This window comes from Ictidomys tridecemlineatus, chromosome 12, assembly GCF_052094955.1.
Source record: "Ictidomys tridecemlineatus isolate mIctTri1 chromosome 12, mIctTri1.hap1, whole genome shotgun sequence".
Lineage (NCBI taxonomy): Eukaryota > Metazoa > Chordata > Mammalia > Rodentia > Sciuridae > Ictidomys > Ictidomys tridecemlineatus.
In genome coordinates, this window is record NC_135488.1 from 113,498,342 (window position 1) to 113,516,054 (window position 17,713).

General features: G+C 53.1%; 1 long non-coding RNA gene across 1 annotated transcript in view; it reads left to right on the top strand.

Moving 5' to 3' along the window:
* The window catches only part of LOC120884989 (uncharacterized), a 51,727-nt gene extending 34,229 nt beyond the window's left edge, over positions 1–17,498 (top strand). The window contains exon 3 of the long non-coding RNA XR_013429243.1: positions 16,423–17,498. This is a non-coding gene — a long non-coding RNA (uncharacterized LOC120884989). The remainder of the gene's footprint in view (positions 1–16,422) is intronic.
* The last annotated feature ends 215 nt before the right edge of the window (positions 17,499–17,713 follow it).

Here is a 17,713-nt window from a genome sequence, read left to right on the forward strand (position 1 = left end):
TATCTAAGAATGAGAGGAGAGGGCCCTGTGCTGGGAGCGCAGAGCGGGGGCCTGCAGGGTGGAAAGGCCTGTGGGGTTGCTGGCCTGGGGGGCGCCTTCTGCGCAGGAGCAGATGAGGCTGGAAGGAAGGTGGTTCCTTGTACCAGAACGAACAGGCCCCCCAGGGAGGCAGCTCCGTTCTAAAGCTGTCTCAGAACAGACCGTATTCCTGATCCAGTTTTCCTAAAGGAACTCCTGAAAGAGGCAGATGATTGATGTATGCACCCCCCACCCTAGCAAATAAACAAATAAACTAAAAACCCAAACCCCCCCCCCCCCAAACAAACAATGACAACAACAAAAATATCATTTGGGGACCATTCTGAGCACTTGATTCGGACTTTGTTTTTCCGAGAGAAGATTGCGGTCTCTGGCCTCCCGAGCTCTGAGCCTGTGGTGCTCCTGCCTGAGACAGCGCCGTCAATGGCCCAGAGCCTCCCTCCTCGGTAATGGCCTGTTATCGCTCTGCCAGCCCTGCTTCCCTCGTTAAGGGAGCCACCTGAGTTTCTAAGTGCCCCCGCCAGACTTTTTCCAAAACGAGCAGATGCACAGCCGCTTGGAGTCAGCCCGGCCACCCGACGGCCAGAGGAGCCAGCACAGCCTTCTGGGGGCTGCAGGGACTCCTCAGTGGGCCTCAGCAGGGGCGCCACCAAGGCCCGCGGGGCCCCAGGCTCTCTATCACCTGTGTCCAGCAGCAGGTCACCAGCCCCCTCCAGCTCGGCCCCCATCCGCTGGGGGAGAGCCAGTGTCATTGCTGTGACGGCTGAGGAGTACCCCTGCCCCCGTGGGGAAGCGGCAGCACCGGGCGCCGTGTGTGCCAATGCCCGAATTGGCATCTGTGCCCGTTTATCTGGCCCATCCACGGTGTCTCTGAGGTCCCTGAGGAATCGTCTGGGAGACAGAAGAACAAGGCAACACGAAATCCCAACCAAGCCCCGCGCCTGCTCCGGGCTGAGCACCTGCAGCGCAGTCAGCATTCGGACCTCGCCCCGAGGGCGGGAAGCCCAGCCTCTGACCACCAGCAGGCCCCGTGGCCCAGCCCGCCACGCGCCGTGCAGCAAGAGTGGCCACAGTGCTGCCAGGAGGACGTCCAGAGCCTGCCAGCTCCCCATGAGCTCCGTCCTGTAGCCCCAAGTAGTGAAGCCTCGGCTTTTCAACCCGAAGCCAGCTGTGTCCCACACCAGCCTGTCCCCAGCTCCCTGTCTGCTGTCCTACCTGGTGGCACTTCAGGCCCCTCTCAGCAGGGGCTCCGCTCTGGCTGCCCAGAGGCTCTCGTGCCCCTAAGTGCAGGGTGACCCACACGGACAACCCCCTGGAACCCAAATTCAAATCCATCGTCACCAGGATGGGCCATGAGCATGCAGGAAGCCCGCGGCTCACCTTCTCTGACCTTGGTGGATTCAGGATTCTTGAGCTTCCTGGGGTTTCCTGTGGAAAGTGGCCTCACAATGACTGTGGGCCTGTGACCCCCGGGAGCCCCAGACCTGCCCCTTCTCTTCCCTGACCCACAGCCGGAAAGACACCCCCTGCTGCGAGACACCTCGCACCCTCGTCTCCCACACAGCTCCGGGCCCCCCCTGGGCTCAGGTGCGCCCTGTCAGGAGGTGGAGGGGGAGAGCCTGGCCAGGCCCCGTGGCTGACTTAGGGCCATTCAGGCAGGCATTCTGGTGCTGGGCCCTGGAGCGTGGTCCAGAACAGGCAGGGGCCTGGGGAATGGGCCTGTCTCCTTCACAGGCAGCCTGGAGAGGGGTGACCTGGGCCCACAGCAGTGTCCACGGCAAAGCTGGCCCTGTGGCAGAAGGAGGGGTGGCTCAGGGCATGGAGGAGTCACCACGGGCTCCTGCAGGCTCCCAGGCCATCAGCGGCAGGGGCCTGTGCAGGTGGTGGAGAGGCAACCAGGGGAGTGTTGCGGGGAGAGGAGGGAGTCCATGCCAAGGAGCAGGGAGCAGGACAAGCTGGCCGTCAGAGGACGCCTGAGTCTGGCAGACAGGGCCGGGGGGGACGCCGGGGATCAGAGAGGCGGGCCTGAGCCTCCTGGGCACCCATGTGGGCAGGGACAGGAAGGCTGTCCATGGCAGAGGAGAACCCTGTTTAAATAGGAGTGGCCCGCGTGTCCTTGGGCAGCACTCAGCCGTGCCCTCACTCCGGGAGACGCTGCCGTTTGCAATGTATATAAAGAGGCTCTGAGGCCGCAGCAGAGACTGACCCAGCTGGCGGCCCAAGTCAGAGCCGGCACACTTAGTTTTTACTTGCAGCTTTGTTTGCTTGAACGACTGAATAACAAAGAAATTCAGTTGCCGCGAGAATTCTGTTTTTAAGAGCTGTATTTATTAGATGCTTCTATTGTGCTGGGAGGTTTACAAGGCTTTTCAAGCCACAGTTCTGTTCCAAATAAATGCATCCAAGTCCTGCCCCAGGATATTGGGGACAAATAACACAGAAATCCTTCTTGTTCTCATTTTCATCTATGTCATCTGGGAGGCTTGTGGGAGTGCTTGTTTGTGGTCTGAGTCTGAACAGCAGAGACGCCTGGAGGGAGGGAGTTTTGAACAGGACTTTTCCACCCAACAGAACAAAATGGAATTTGAATCCATCATGATCACCTCTGCAGAACACAGCTGGGTCTTGGTGCAGCAGAAGCCCTTGGTGATGGCTGTGCGGTTGGCGTTCCAACTCCTCGCTTCTGGAAACTAAAAATGAAATGGTACAGAGGGACAAGAAGAGGTCTTGGAATCTAGGGGCAGGTGATTCCTTCTTCAGAACCCATCCCCCTTTCCTCTTGGCCAATTTTGTCCAGATGTCCACTCAGTCTACACAGGGCTCAGGGAGGGTCAAATCCAGTCACTGAGGTCTCATTCTCCTTTTCTGTGATTGACCAATGAGAACCTCTTCTAGCCATTGTTAAGTCTGGTTGTAACACCTAGACCTCTGCAGCCATATTGCAAGCATGAGGAGAGCTAGCTTAAAGACAGGTTAACTTGTTGAGTCGATGGGGAAGGTGAAAAGAATCCAGGTCTTTGAAGACGTCATTCCATCACTGAGCCAACCAATCCTAAGACCCACCTTATCTTGAAGAGTTTTATTAGGTCAGGTAACACATTTTTCTTCCTGTAACTGGCAAAATTCTCCCCACGAAGGGGAACCATGTCCTCTTCCTAAACCTGCAGTGTGTGTCTCCCTCTTGGTCTTCATGCTGTAGTATTGTGGGAAGGGTGAAAGGGAGAGAGGGTGTTCCACTGTCTTGTTCTCCAGTCACAGAAGTGTTTCATGTGTCCCAACTTCCTCTTCCTGCCAGCAGCTGGGACGTGTGGCCCGGGGCTGGGCGTGTGTGAAGGCTGATTCTAGACTCTGCCTTCTGGGGTGGAGCTGGTGAAGGGCGCTGCTCCCCCTCTGCAGAGCAGAGGCTGGCTCGCCCCACCCCTGGGGCCCTCTGGCTCCCTCGGTGGGGGGGTCGCCACTCCTTACCACGTGGCATTGTCCTGGGCGTTGTCCTGTGTGTACCTGGGCTGCCCGTCCCTCTGCAGCAGGGGCAAGAGGTCTCCCCTCTGCGTATATCGGTGCTGACGCGGTGCCTGGCGGGGGCTACGGATCTGGGCTAAGCCCTAAGGAGAGGGTTCCCTTGGAATTTTCATCTGGGTCTTTTGGGGGCTTTGGCTGGTGCTGGCCTGAGGAACTCCACAGGGCCAGGGTCGCGGGACCCTGTCATTTTGTCAAATGTCGCCACATGAATAGTGGCAGGCGTGTGCAGAGTGGTGCTCAGCCACCTGCTCTGCCCCCAGGCGTCCATCTGCACAGACACAGTGCGGGGCCTCGGTGGGCATGCGGTACTCACCCTCCCGGCAGCGGAGGAAAGCGAGTCCCACAGGAAGGCAGGGCCCCGAGGACTGCAGAGTAGGGGTGCAGTGGACCTGGTCAAGGTGAGGGGAACGGAACGTGTGTGCAACCCAGGCTCGTTCTAGAAACGAGATCTGGGATCGGTGGCTTGTGGCCTTGGCTCCACCGCTGTCACCTCTTGCCCTCTCTCCCCTAGCCGCGCTGGCCTTTCTTCCTTAGCTGTGGCTGCTCCCTCCTCCCTGCCCTGCCCACCCAGCCTGCTGGACTCCCCAGTCTTTCAGGGCTCAGACCAAGTGTCCCCCGCCCCTCATTATTTATTGAGCACTTACTACATGCAAAGCCCAGGGCCAGAGGTTGGGAAGCCTCCCAGCCTCCTCGCCCAGAGCCATGGTCCTGGTCTTGGCCTTCACAGAGTCCACCACAGCTGGCAGCCTCATGTTTGTGTGGCTGCTGGTCGGTGTCCATGCCTCAGGCTGGACTGTCCCATCCTGGTGGGCAGACGTCCTGTGCGTATTCTGCACAGGGCTCTTGGCATGGAGCTCAGTGCCCAGAGCACGTTAGGGAGCTGAGGAACAACTTTTCTGATGTTATGCTCGAATTCAGGACCCCCAAAAGACCACCAGAGACCCAAGATCGATGTAAGCAGCAAAGAGGTGTTTATTGTGAGCTAGCTCGGTCCTCCATGCACACACAGCAACTGGTGGCGCTGAGAGGCCCCAAGCCCAGGGTTTGCAGCAGTTTTATACATTCTTTGGAGAAGGCAGAGACTTCACATACATCATAGCCTCTCTTAGCAAATCATCACACACCGCAGGAAAGTCAAACAACAACTCTAAAACATGATTAGCACATTCCCTGGCGGGAACAAGTCGGGTAGGGGTGATTGGTCACTACAAGAGGGAGATTCATTTGAACTGATTGGTTTAAACATGAGGATGTCACAAGGGGAGTAGTGCCAAACTGCAGGGCTTCTGGATTAGATACTGGTCACCACACCTAGGTGGGGGCCATCTGGAATTCCAGATCTGTGGTCATCTTGGCCTATCTGCGGCTTTGCCGGCTTTTCAGAGAACTGTTTCCACAGAGCTTTTCTGTAGTTTTTTTTCTTGACTTTAGGACTACAATAAGTCAGAGGTTACGTTTCAGAGCAAAATGAGGGCCCTGAGTCCCCTGTGCTGGGAGAGAGGCCTGGGTCCCATGGTGCCTGAGCCCAATATCACCACGCTTAGACTCGCGTGTTACAGACACTGCGTCGTTGGAATGATGTCCGCTTGTTCATGTCTTACATATTTTGTGAATGTGGAATTGTGTTCTGCTGGCTAACATTTTACGTGGTGTGTTCGCATTGATATTCTTGAATGATAATGAGTCTGCAGATTCCTTACATCTGCACAGAGTTTATCAGGCTCAGGTATCCACGCAGTATTGATGGCTCTTAGTAGGAGCTAGAATGTCCAGTGCCCTGGAAAAATCTGTAGGTTAATCCTCGGGGAAAAGAAAGAAAGAGAGAAAATAAAAAGAAAGCAGAAAATACCCAAATTTTAGAATAATTGTAATTTAAAAGAGAAAAAAAAAAGATCAGTATATCCAGGTGCAGGATTTCTGGTGCTTCTGTTCTACCCCCGCTCCCTGGAGGCTGAGCGAGGCAGGCCCGGGAAACCTGCCGTCGGGCAGAAGAGGAGCCAGGGGTCTGAACCCCCCACGGGAGATGTGAGGTCTGTCCTGAATCTGGACTGCGTTTGGGCAGGACTCACACGGACTCCAAATAAGGGTCTTCAAATTGTGCCCAATTTGAAGGAATGATTCTCAAAATGCACAGCTTCTGGGGAGAAGAGGCGAAGAGGAGAGAGGTGTGTCTCTAGCAACCGGTGATGGGGGAGAGGAAGCCCAGGGGAGTCCAGGGTCCTGCAGGACGGCACAGAACCCGAGGACCAGAGGACACGAGGACACTCCTCCCTGCCCTCAGGAGCGGACAGCGAACCCACCAAGTGAATGGACTCCACCAGGCTGAAGAGTGGGTGCCACTGAGCTCCAAACCCCCCACCACAGAGAGAACACCACCCCAAGACTGCGGCCCGGGGGACTCCTCACCAAGCCCCCAAACCACATGGCACCCCACTGAGGAAACCCCCCGGAGAACGGGACGACGCCTGGGACAGAAGCACGTGCTCCGCGTGCACTTGAAGATACAGAGAGTCACTTAGAACCAGAAATTCAAAGAAATAAGATAAATGTAAACCGACAAACAGAGTGAGGCAGAGCTGACCGAGTTCTGGAGAAAACAGAAGAAAAAGACAAAACCGTCTCAGACGTGAAGTGACGGGTCCCCGAGGGAGAGCGTCCTGGGGGAGGCTGACCCAGAGCCCTGGAGAAGGGGAGGGACAGGACTTGGGCTTTCAGAGGTGGGGCAAGGCCACAGTGACCTTCGGGAAGCCCGTCTGTCCCCCTTGGGCTGGCTGGAGAGCCCTCCGGTCAGGGCTGCCCTCCGGTCAGGGCCGCAGACCAGCTCTCTGCAGGTGGGCAGCACGTCCGCCCTCCCCCAGCGGGACCTTCCAGGGGCCGCAGAGAAAACCCAGCAAAGAGCCCCACGGGAGGGATGGCCCTGTCAGTGCTGGTCTCTGAGCAACCCCGGAGAGGACAGGGGCCGAGGGTCTGTGGGTTGCCTAGGCCCAGTCCAGGGGCCAGAGTGGGGGAGCCACGGGAGGCCGTCTCTCACGTCAGAGCGCAGGACACACGCCAGTGAGGGCCCTTACTGGGGAGTCACAGAGAGTGGACAGGGAGGTCCCCTGAGGCCGAAGCCCAGTGACCCCTGCTGCTCTGCTGGGGGTGTGCAGCGGGGCCACCCACAGACCAGGGCCTCAGTCCAGCCCTGTCCCCACCCCACCCCTGCGAAGGTCAGCTGTGGGTGGCAGCACCCCTCCCCCAGCTTGTAAACACTATTAATAAAAACACGAGCGGACAACACTGTGGGCACGTTATACTGATCATGTGCTGAGTTTAACTGTCTCATTTAGTGTGATTCTTGGGAAACCCTGGGAGCTCCCCATCCCCCAACGCAGAAGGGGGAACGCACGTGAGACCAAGTAAGAGCCTGCCCAAGGTTCTCGGTCCTTCAAGAGCAGCGGCAGCTCCAGAATCTGGCCAGTTTGCCTGTCTACGCCTCTGCTGTCCCCTCCCACCGTGCCCCTGGCCACCTGTCCCCCAGGAGCAGTTATGGACAAGGAGAGCCTCGGGGTGAGGCTGCCCTGTGCTGGCCACGCACATCTCTCTTTGGTGGCCACTGCGCTGCCTGAGCTCACCACCCGCCCAGAGCAGGCGAGGTCACCCCGAGGTACAGGGGAGGAAGTGAGTCCAGACCTGTTGAGAGGGGCTGGGCGGAGAACAGGACTTGGGCCTCCCCCGTTCAGGCCAGCTGCTTCTTACCACCACAGGCAGAGCCCCCTTGAAGTCTAGCTGAGGGCAGGGACCCAGGGGACAAGGCTAATGTAAAATTAAAATCAATTGAAATAACCTAAAGTAGGTTATTGATCTACCAAGCAAATCAAAACCTGGAAGTAGCTCTATCCTAAAACTTGAAATACAGAGGGCCATCGCTGGCTGGAATGGCTCCTGAGGGCACCAGCTGGACGTGTCCTTGGCCACCGGGCCCTGGGATTTTCTTCTGCTCTTCTTTCAACATAAGGCAACCCTCCTGGCCAGCTCACAGCCAAGCAGACCTGCATCTCCCAGGCCAGCGCCCCGCCCATGGTGCCCGTCCTCTGCCGGCAAGGAGGAATTCTCCCTGAGGTTCCCAGCTCTTGTTTTTCAAGTTAGAATTGATTTTACTTTTATTACCATTTTTACTTTTGAGTGGAAGTTCACAGCATGCATAAAACTTTAAAATACAATTTGTAAAAGCTGCCAGATAAGTTGAAACAACACTTTGGGCATATTATGCAACAGTGTATCCAATGTGCTCTTAGAGATATACCAAACTGGGTAGTTCCACCATGCACGTATTTAAAAGTCACTGTATCTTCCAATTAAAGATTTTATTTTGAGGTAATTGTAGGTCTCCAAGCCATTCTGAGAGACGCAGAGAGCCTGCGGCTCTTCGTCCATTTTCTACCAGTGGCCTGGTGATGGCACAGTGTCACAGCCCGGACATGAACCCTGACACAGCCCACCCAGCTGGTTCAGAATCTCCTTGGTGTGTGCGTGTGTGTCTGCCGTTGAGTGCAGCCGGTCATGTGAGCAGGTTCCCATCTCTGCCACTGTCACGAAGCACACAGTCCATCACCACCAGGGACCCTCCTTGTGCCCTATCCCAGCCATGCCACCTCCCTCCTGCCACCTCTGGCCTCCATCCGTCTGTCTTCCATTCTAGAATTTGGTCATTTCAAGAGTGTGACACAATAGGGTCAGACAGCAGGTAAGCTTTTGGGACTTGCTTTTCATCTGAGCGCTGATAGAGCTGCCGTCATCACTACCCCTTGATCAAGTGTCTTAAACTCACAGTCCTTGGTTTCCTCCTCTGTAAAATGGGTGATAACCACCATTTACATCTCATAAGACATGATCTGGAACTTGGTGTTGTGGCTGCCGGGCGACTGTGACCCTCCTTGATGCTCTGCCATGTGAGCCTCCTGCAGCCCTCCGCCGCACACCTCCCAGAAGACGCCGGCTGTTGAGGCTCTCGGTCATCTTTGTGGGAGACGGTCAGCACCTTGTGGCGTCTTGTGAAGGTGGGCTGTCCTGGAAAAGACCCTCTGAGCTGAGAGGCTGACTGCTATTTGCTTGTAGTGAAGAGGAGAACAGGTACTAGAGGAAGACGGCACACACAGGGGGCAGCAATGTCACTGAAGGACGTGGGGACACAGCATCAGAGGAAACAGACCAGAGGGGGATCCGGGGAACATAACATCTCAGAGAGGAATCCTGGGAGTATCTGAGGGAGAGAGGGACCCTGCAAATTCCCATCAGAGCTGGAGATGTCAGGGATGCGGCGGCAGAGAGAAGAAGGCTGGGGACGTGCTGTTAGGTCTAGATCCTGGTGACTAGGGAGGCAGCTCAGTCCCCAGCCCTTGTCCAGCAGGTGAGGCTCTGTGTCTGACTCCTCAGTACCGCTCCCCACCCCACCCAGACATAGGGATCCTGAGAATACGCCCTTGGAGGGGTCCTGGGAATTCCTGGGACTGTATCATCACTGGAGACGGAGACACTGGGTACCCCCATCAGAGAGGGATCCTGGGAACACACCATCAAAAGAGGGATTCTGAGGATGCCTGTCAGAGAGAGGCTCCCGGGAAAGGCTGTGTTGGCCAGCTTTTCATTGCTGTGGCAAAACCCTGAGAAAATCAACGTGAAGGAGGGAAGATTTGTCTTGGCTCATGGTTTCAGGAGATCCAGTCTAAGTCCAGCCGACTCCATTGCTCTGGGCTTGAGGGGAGGCAGAGCATCATGGCAGAAGGAGAGGCAAAGCATCATGGGGAAGGAGAGCTGCTCAGCTCCTGGCAGCCAGGAAGCAGAGATAGAGAGGGGCAGGGGACTGGGGCATTCCCAAGGGCATGACCCCAGGGACTCACTCCTTTCCCCTAGGCCCCATCTCCTGCTCACCTCCCAATAACCTCATCAAACACAGAATCAACAGGTCAACCCATTGAGGGGATCAGAGCTTTCACGATTCAGTTCCTTCCCCAAAGCCCCACCTCTGAACATTGCAGAGTCTCTGGGGGACATTCAAGATCCAACCACAACAGGCCATCAGAGAGGGTGGTGGGGAATGGCCATCAGAGAGAGCTCCTCTTCAGAAGGCCAGCTGCCTGCCACTTCCTGCCTCTGACGTTCTCATTCAGAAGTTTAAGATCTTGAGATGTTTAAGGCATTAAAGGCTATAGACAGGACTGAGGGTGAAGTTCATTGGTATAGAGCTTGCCCAGCATGTATCAGGCCCTGGGTTCGATTCCTAGGACCCACCCCCCAAAAAAAGCTATGGACAATGTCATTAATTCTCTGAGGAACTGAAGTATGAAAGGTTTTAATCTTATATATTTAATTAAAGTTCATATAAAAATGCTTTGCTATTCCTAACAACGGTAGGAATATTGCAAATCTCACTGGAGAACCTCAAAGTCACACAATAAGGACCAATACTGCTTCTTCCAGGTAACTAAGCGACTGTTACAAACCCATTTGCATAGGTATATACTGCACCGTGTCTAGGCAGCTCTTAGTGCGTTTGCTCATCGTGGGGGGCAACTTCTGGCACTTTTAGTGCTTTCCCCCAAAGAACCTCTCTAACCATGCACAAGCAATTGGACCTCTCAGTTGGGATGATATAAGTGGAATTAAATCTTTTAAAATGATGTCCTGATGGCTGTTGGAATTCCTGGTCCTCTGCTGTGACTTGACAGCTGGCAACTGCTAATTTGCTTTTATGCTGATTTAACTGGATCTTTCATGACAGGGTCCTGCTAAACTTAATGACTTGTGGGCTGCTCCTACAAGCTGCCCCAGGAGTGGGCTAGACAGGAGACACGGACCAGGCGGAACTAGTGTGTATTTGAAGAGTTAATGCCTGTTAATGACTGAGGCAGTGAGCCCATGGCACCTCCATTCAAGAAACACTGGCTTCCTGTTTCTTCCTCCTTTAAAGCGTTTATATCTCCGTCTTCCGCCATATTGCTCATGCCTTCCCCACCCCACACACACTCAGCAGCATTCAGTCAGCGAAGTCTGACTCCATGCTCAACTCTGAGCCACTCTGCCGTGTGTGAGAGTCAGAAGCACAGCTGGTCCCCAGAGGCTGAGAAGTGGGGTGGCACTTGCCAGGCAGGAGGCTGAGGGCCAACCCCTGGATCCTGATGGCACTTTGGAGGTGACCAGGAAGCATCCGTGGGCCTTCCGCTCTCCATGCACACTTCCACCCTGGCCCCTCTCCTTAGCCGGGTCTCCATCCTGGGCAGTTCTCAGGATACACACCCAGGAGCAAGCGTTGCCACATTTCTTCTCCCAGACTTACTCTCTGCACAGCAGAGTCCTGGAATACAAGTTCATCACATGCGATGAAGATGGCCTGGGTGGCAGATGGTGACACACCAGGAACAGAACCTTCCTCATTATTCTGCTATTAACTGAATTTACCTTTAGACTTGTCATCCCCTTGAAGTGGCAGAAACTTAACTTTGGTTACTGTGGGGTCTCCTCACTCTCCCCAGGTAGCACCTTGGTACCAGGTGTATACGGGGGCCAATCACAGCTGGCTCCGTGTGTCCCGTGGACACCTGCTGACTGCCCTGCCAGCCCACTTGTTCTTCCTGTCCCCCCCCCCACACACACACAGTTCTTCTTCCTGCCTCGAAAGGTCTAGAAGCCTGGGTTGCTGCTTATCCCATGCTGTGCGGGGGCCATCCTTCCTGGCCATCACTCCACTCTGCAGGACCACTATCCCAGGCTGACCATGGCCCAAGCACCCTGGGCAGCAGGCATGGCCGTTTCCTCTGTGGGTCCTCCTGCCTCCTGGACAGCTCAGGAATCCTCCACATCTGCACAGGGTTTGCTCAGGCCCTGGGCTCTTGGCTTGGGCTTGGTTGCCTTCGGGGGGTCTCCTGATTCAGAGTAAAACTGCACTCTCCGGCTCTTGCTAAAGCCAGGCCTGAATCACTTTGGGGCAAGATGTGGGCAACACAGCCACCCTCTGGCCCTCCCTGTCCTCAGAACCAGGCCTCCCTGGTAACAGATGTGCTCCAAGCGCAAGTGAGGGCCTTGCTGCCGACCTCGCGGGGGTGGGGTGGGGGGTCGTGGTCGCAGAGGGCGAGCCCTGGTTCTCTGGGTGTGGGTTTGGAGCAGGCAGAGGGAAGCCCAGGAACGTGCCCCACGTCCTCTGTGTCCTGCAGCAGGAGCCTTTGCATGGTCTCTAGCCACACGCTTCTCCTCATCTTCTACTTCAAAAGGGCTTTGAAATGCCTGGGGTGAGTCTGTACCTTAAGATGGAAATATAAACCTTCCTAGGTGACAAGGACATTCAGCTACAAGAAAGGACATACTTTGGGAGGGTGCTTTGCCCTTCCTATCAAGTTTTCCTGGTTGCTCCCTCCACCACCCCACCTCCACCTCCTCTCCAGGAGGGTTTGTTGGTCAGCCTCCAGGGGTTTCCTGGGAGTGACTCTGCGAGTCACCCTGACGATGTCACTGTCCTCAGTACCTTCGCCAGTGCCTACAGGGAGAGAGAATGAGGGCGATGGCTCTCTTCCTCTTCTTACAGGGCCACCAAAGCTGCTGAATGAGGGTTCCCCCCCCCATGACCTCGTTTGACCTGACCACCAGGCTTCACCCTGTGGATCTGGGGAGACACAGTTCAGCCCGGAGCCGTGTCCTCGGAGTCCCTCCACCCTGGGCTCAACTCTTTAGCTCTTGTGCCTTCCCCCTGAGCTGGAAGTTTCTGGATTACAAGAGGCACAGTGTCCACCATCTCCATCTGGATCTGCATCCCAGCCTGGCCTCCCCAGGTCGCCCTCAGCTCAGGTGGGGAGGGTGCAGGTGTGGGGGCTGCTGCTTGGAAGCCAAGAGGCTTAGTGTGCAGAGAAGACCCAGGGCCGCAGAGTCTGGCGCTCCGTGGTCTCCTCTGGTGGCTGAGGGCCCCGTGGGAACCAAGCCTGCAGGTGGAGCTGCAGGAGGCTGAGGTTCTGGGTCTTTCCGATGACTCCAGTCTCCTCTCTGAGGAGCTTCCTTCTCTTGGACAATCAGATCTAGAGTCCACACGATGCCCAAGGCATGGGGATGTAAAACATATGGTAGGTTCGTTCACCGACAGCAAGGGCGGTGGGCAGCAGCAGGGCTGTTTTATTACAGAAGCTGGTAAATTTGGAAAACATCATTTGGTCTGCTACACGTCTAATTCTCCATAATAACGAGAGCTTTGAGAGGCTCAGTATACATACATTTGGTTGGCTTAAGCCCTTGAAGTTTTCTGGTGCAATTTTAACATTTCTCATTATATCCAAGTTCCTGTCTTTAGTTTGTAAGTCATGTAGGGAAACATTTGATTTCTGATAGACTTTTCCATGGTCTGGAAATCAGCTCCCAGTGTTGGAAGAGGATGCCCTCCCCTGGCCCCGTTCATGCTCGGGCTATGCAGCAGAGCTGCTGGAAGGGTCTGTGTCAATCATCTCTCCGTGGGGCTGGCGGGAGCTTGCGCAGGGTACGCTGTGGGACTGAGATAAGAAAACAATCAGTTTTTCATAATTAAAAAAATTTCCTATTTAATTTTCAAATAGGAAGGAGAAGGAAGGGTTTTGTCCAGTATTTGTACAGACCCAGTCTTAAAATCCGGGCATGACATTAACTGAACTCACTTGTTCAATCACGCAGTGCTTGTTTTTTGGAAAGCTGTCCGTCACACCCTCTACTTGATGCTGGCAAGAAGAACTCAGTTCCAGCCCTCCCCGATTGGTCCCAAGGGCAGATGCTGACAAAGTGCAGAAGGGGGGGAGGGGCACCACCGGGACTCATCCCTGCTCTGACGAATTCCCTGGGTGACTCTCCAGAAGCAGCGTTAAGACTGAGTTCTGGTTCAGAAGATGAACTGAGTGTGAGCATTTATCCTGCCGTCTTCAGTAGCGCTGTTGAAACAATATTAAGTGTAAAATTAAATGCAAAAAAAAAAAAAAAAAAAGGACACGGTGAAGAGTGACCATTAGGAGCCAAGAGATTGTCATGGATGTTCAAGAAAATAGGCTGAGTCGGGAGGGCTCCCATTGGGAATGAGCCCAGAGAGGGCAGACATGGCAGCTGCTCCTTTCCTCCAAGCCTGGGGGTGGGAGGTGTGGGGCACTTGCAGGACTGGGTGCTAGCCAGGGTGTTGGCCCCAGATGAAAAGAAGAGAAATTAGAAAACTACCTACCAGGAAGGACTGGATCATGTGTGTGAGTTCTGACACACCTGATAAGCATCCTGCTGCTGGTACCCAGGTGGGGCACTGCCCAACTTGCCTGCTTCCCACCCTTGAATCAGAATAAATCTGTGAACACAAGCTCGTCCGCCTAGTACCCGGGCACCCGAGAAACAACTAGGAAGAGGGTGCGTTTCCTGTCAGTGATTTATATAACTCCACCAAGACCTGTTTTTGTAGATATTAAAAAGAAAAGTCGATATCATCACACCCCTAGAAACCAAATGGCAGAAGAGAAGGAATCAGTGGGAACAAATGCAAGGAGACTGGCACGGACAGAGACAGCCTCGGGAAAGTACCATTGAGGTCCAGTGTGATGTCCTAAAGTACTTTCCCTATAAAAGAAGAACCAGAAACCAAGAAGAAAGAACAGGAAAGAGATGGTTGCCCTGCTGGGGAATCCAGGCCATGACAGTTCTGTCTGCTCTCCTCCTTGAGAAAATTCCCAAACAAAATGGGCTTTTTATCAGATTCTATCAATTGATCAAAACGTTGTGCCTTGGGCTGGTCCAATCTTGGCAACACAGGGGTTAAACTCTGAAAATGATGACTCACATTTTTTTTTCTTTTTTGGTACTAGAGATTGAAGCCAGGGATACTTAATCACGGAGGCACATCCCCAGCCCTTTTTATTTTATTAGAGACAAGGTCTTGCTGAGTTACTCAGGGCCTCGTTGAATTGCTGAGGCTGGGTTTGAACTCATGATCCTCCTGCCTCAGCCTCCCGAGTCGCTGGGATTATAGGCATGAGCCGCTGAGCCTGGCTCACTCATTTTTTAGTTGAGGTTTGATTGTATTGTATAAACTTACCCATTGAGGAGTCCTACCCCCAGAGGCAACCATTCCCCAGACCTCTGGTTCCAGGAGTCGGCTCCCTACTGTCTGTCTCTGTGAATTTGCTTCTCCTGGGCCTTTCATGTAGAAGGAGTCATATGATGTGTGACCTTCTGAGTCTGACTTCTGTCACGTAGCATGGTATTTTCAAGGTTCCTTCAGGTTGTTGCATGAATATGTACTTTGTTTCCTTTTACGGATGAACAATATTCCATTCTATGGATAGAACACATTTTGTTGATCCACTTAACCAGCTGATGGGATTTGGTTACTGCTTTTTGGCAATTACGAATAAAATTGCTATAAACATTTGTATATACAAATTTCGCACAGACATTTTTTTTTTTCAGTTTTCTGAGGGATATTTATACACCTACAAATGGAATGGCTCTATGGTAAACGTATGGCAAATTGACATTTACGTTTTTGAGGCAATGCCAAAATGTTTTCCACAGTGACTGTCACTTTACATTCCCAGCAGCCGCCTGGGAGGGGTTCCGGTTGCTCCACACCTCTGCCCAGGCTTCCAGCGACGGCCATCCCGGTGGGTACGCCGTGGTGGTGGCTCCCTGTGGTTTCCAAGACCGAGCCTGCTGGCCATCTTTTCCTGCCCTCCCCACTCGGTCAGATACTTGACGCTCTCAGCCTTCTATCCTCCAGAGCAGCCAGAGGGGAGAACCTAGGCCCCTTCCAGGGCTTCCTGGGACGTGCCACACTGTTGCACATGGCCTCGGCCTTGTGGGGCCTAGGAACCCGGCGGAGCTTCTCAAAACCCTCCCCCACCCCCGCGTCTCCTGGACACCTCAGCTTATCTTTTTAAGCTTTGGGGCTAGCTTCGCGTTTGTCCCACTGATGTCCCCGTGGCAGGCAGCTGTCATGTTAAACAAATGCTGCTGGATGCTTCTCAAGAACGTCCCAGGGAAGAGCTGTCCCCACCGAGTGAGCTCCGGAGGACAAGCCCTGGCAGCACAGCCTGCCGGGGAGCTGCCAGCGGCCACACCCAGGAAACCTAGGGACGAGGCTTTGGGGAGCACCACGTCCATTCTGCCCTGTCCACGGCCGCTGGCCTTCTGGTGGTCATGGCGACTGTGAACTTTTGGTTTCCAAGGGGGAAGGGCAACAGGGAATCCAGCACCACCCAGTTCCTGGTGCCTCCAGAGACTTTAATAAACGTCCTTCGCACCAGCGGGGCTTTGCGTAGCTGCGGGAGTTCCAGAGGCCTCATTGGGGGCATCTTGTGCAGGGTTGTCATTGCTCCTAGGGAGAAGTGGGTCTCTCCTCTGCCATTCCTGCTGGTGCCACTCTGGGGTTTCAGATTCTTGCCGCAGCAGGGCCTCGTGGTCAAGGCACTGAAGGATTTATTGTCGATCCCAGCAGATGTTTTCCTCCAAGCCACGCAGGCTGTGGGCTGGGGATGGGAATTGCCTCTCACACCCACAGGGTGGGTCTTCCTCAGGGAAGCAGAGCCACAGACCCCCTGTAGTTTGTCCCTGTGACAGGACTGGTGGACCTTGGTTCACCAGCACGCCTCAATGTCTCGGGGACAGTTGCAATATCCTCGCAGTCTCCACAATCCAAGGATGCTCAAGTCTCTCTTATAAAATGGTGTCGCATTTGCAAAGAGCCCACACACGCCCTCCTGTGCATTTTGAATAATCTCCAGATCACTTATCATACTCCATACAGTATAAATACCATGTAAAGAGTTGTTACACTGTTTGGGGATAAAACAAAAAAAAAGTCTGTAATATCCAGTACAGATAAGATTCTTTTTTTTTTTTTTTCAGATGGCTGAATACACAGATGTGGATCCCACAGGTTTGGAGGGCTGGTGGTATTTGACTTCTGGGCTCAAATGCAACTCAATCAGACAATCAAGCCCAAGGTTTCAGCAAAAAAGGTTTTGATTATAAGATATACCGATTTTTAAAAAGCACTTGATTTCTTCTGCCCTAGAAGACATTCTATTAATGTCGTTGAGTGCACAGGTGCGCTAAAAGCATTTGATAAAATTTAACATCCACTTATGAGTTTTTTTTAAAAGGAAAGTCAGCACACAAGAGTTATAAGAAAACTTTAGTGTAATAAAAAAATCTGTTAAAAAACCAACTTCAGATATCATCTTAATGGTGAGACCTTAAAATAATTCCTATTGGAACCCAGGGGAAAAGAGAAGCTGAGGGTACCCACCCCCATAGTACAATTTAACGTGGTACAAAATGTTCCAGCCACAGGAGTAAGAACAGGAAAAGGACGTGTTAGAGATTGGCAGCGGGGGACAGAGAGTTTTTGTTTGTTCTTTATTTCAGATATTAAGAGTTGAGGCCGAGGGCTGGGGTCGTGGCTCAGAGAAACAGTACTTGCCTATCAAGAGTGAGGCCCTGGGTTTGATCCTCAGCACCACATAAAAAAATAAAATAAATATATTGTGTCCACCTACAACTAAAAAATAAATGTTTAAAAAATACTCAAAAAATACAGAGCATTAGAATTAATCTGACTTAAGTAAGATAATAGTTTAAATTCCAAAAAAATTGCATTTCCATACACTTTGTGTCAGTTATAAAATGTTATTTAGAATAAAAATACCATTTATGGCAGCAACAAAACAAAACAAACAAGAATAAACTCAGCTCCTTAGACATAACAAAGATATGCAAGATTTTTATAGAGAAAATGGTAAAATTTACTGATATTCAGGAAAACCTAGAGATACGTCTGGTTTATGGAGAGAAAGACCCAATATCATGAAGGTGTTTATTCTCTTAAAAGTGATCCAAGGGTTTAATGTAATTCTAATTTTAAAACCCTAAAAAGGATTTTTTCTGTAAACTCAACAAGATGACTCTAAAATTTTCTGGAAGAACCTGAAAAGCCGGGGAGGTGGTGGCGGGGGGCGGGGGGGCTTATCCTTGGATCTCAACACATCTCAAATGGAGCTGGCGGTTCACGTTTGGCGTTAGCTCATGATGGACGAGCAGAACTCCGGGACAGAGTGGAGGAGCTCCAGTGATTGCCGTGTGTGGGGGGACGTGCCTTTGACAGAGCTGGTGATGGAGGAAATGGAGGAGGCATGGA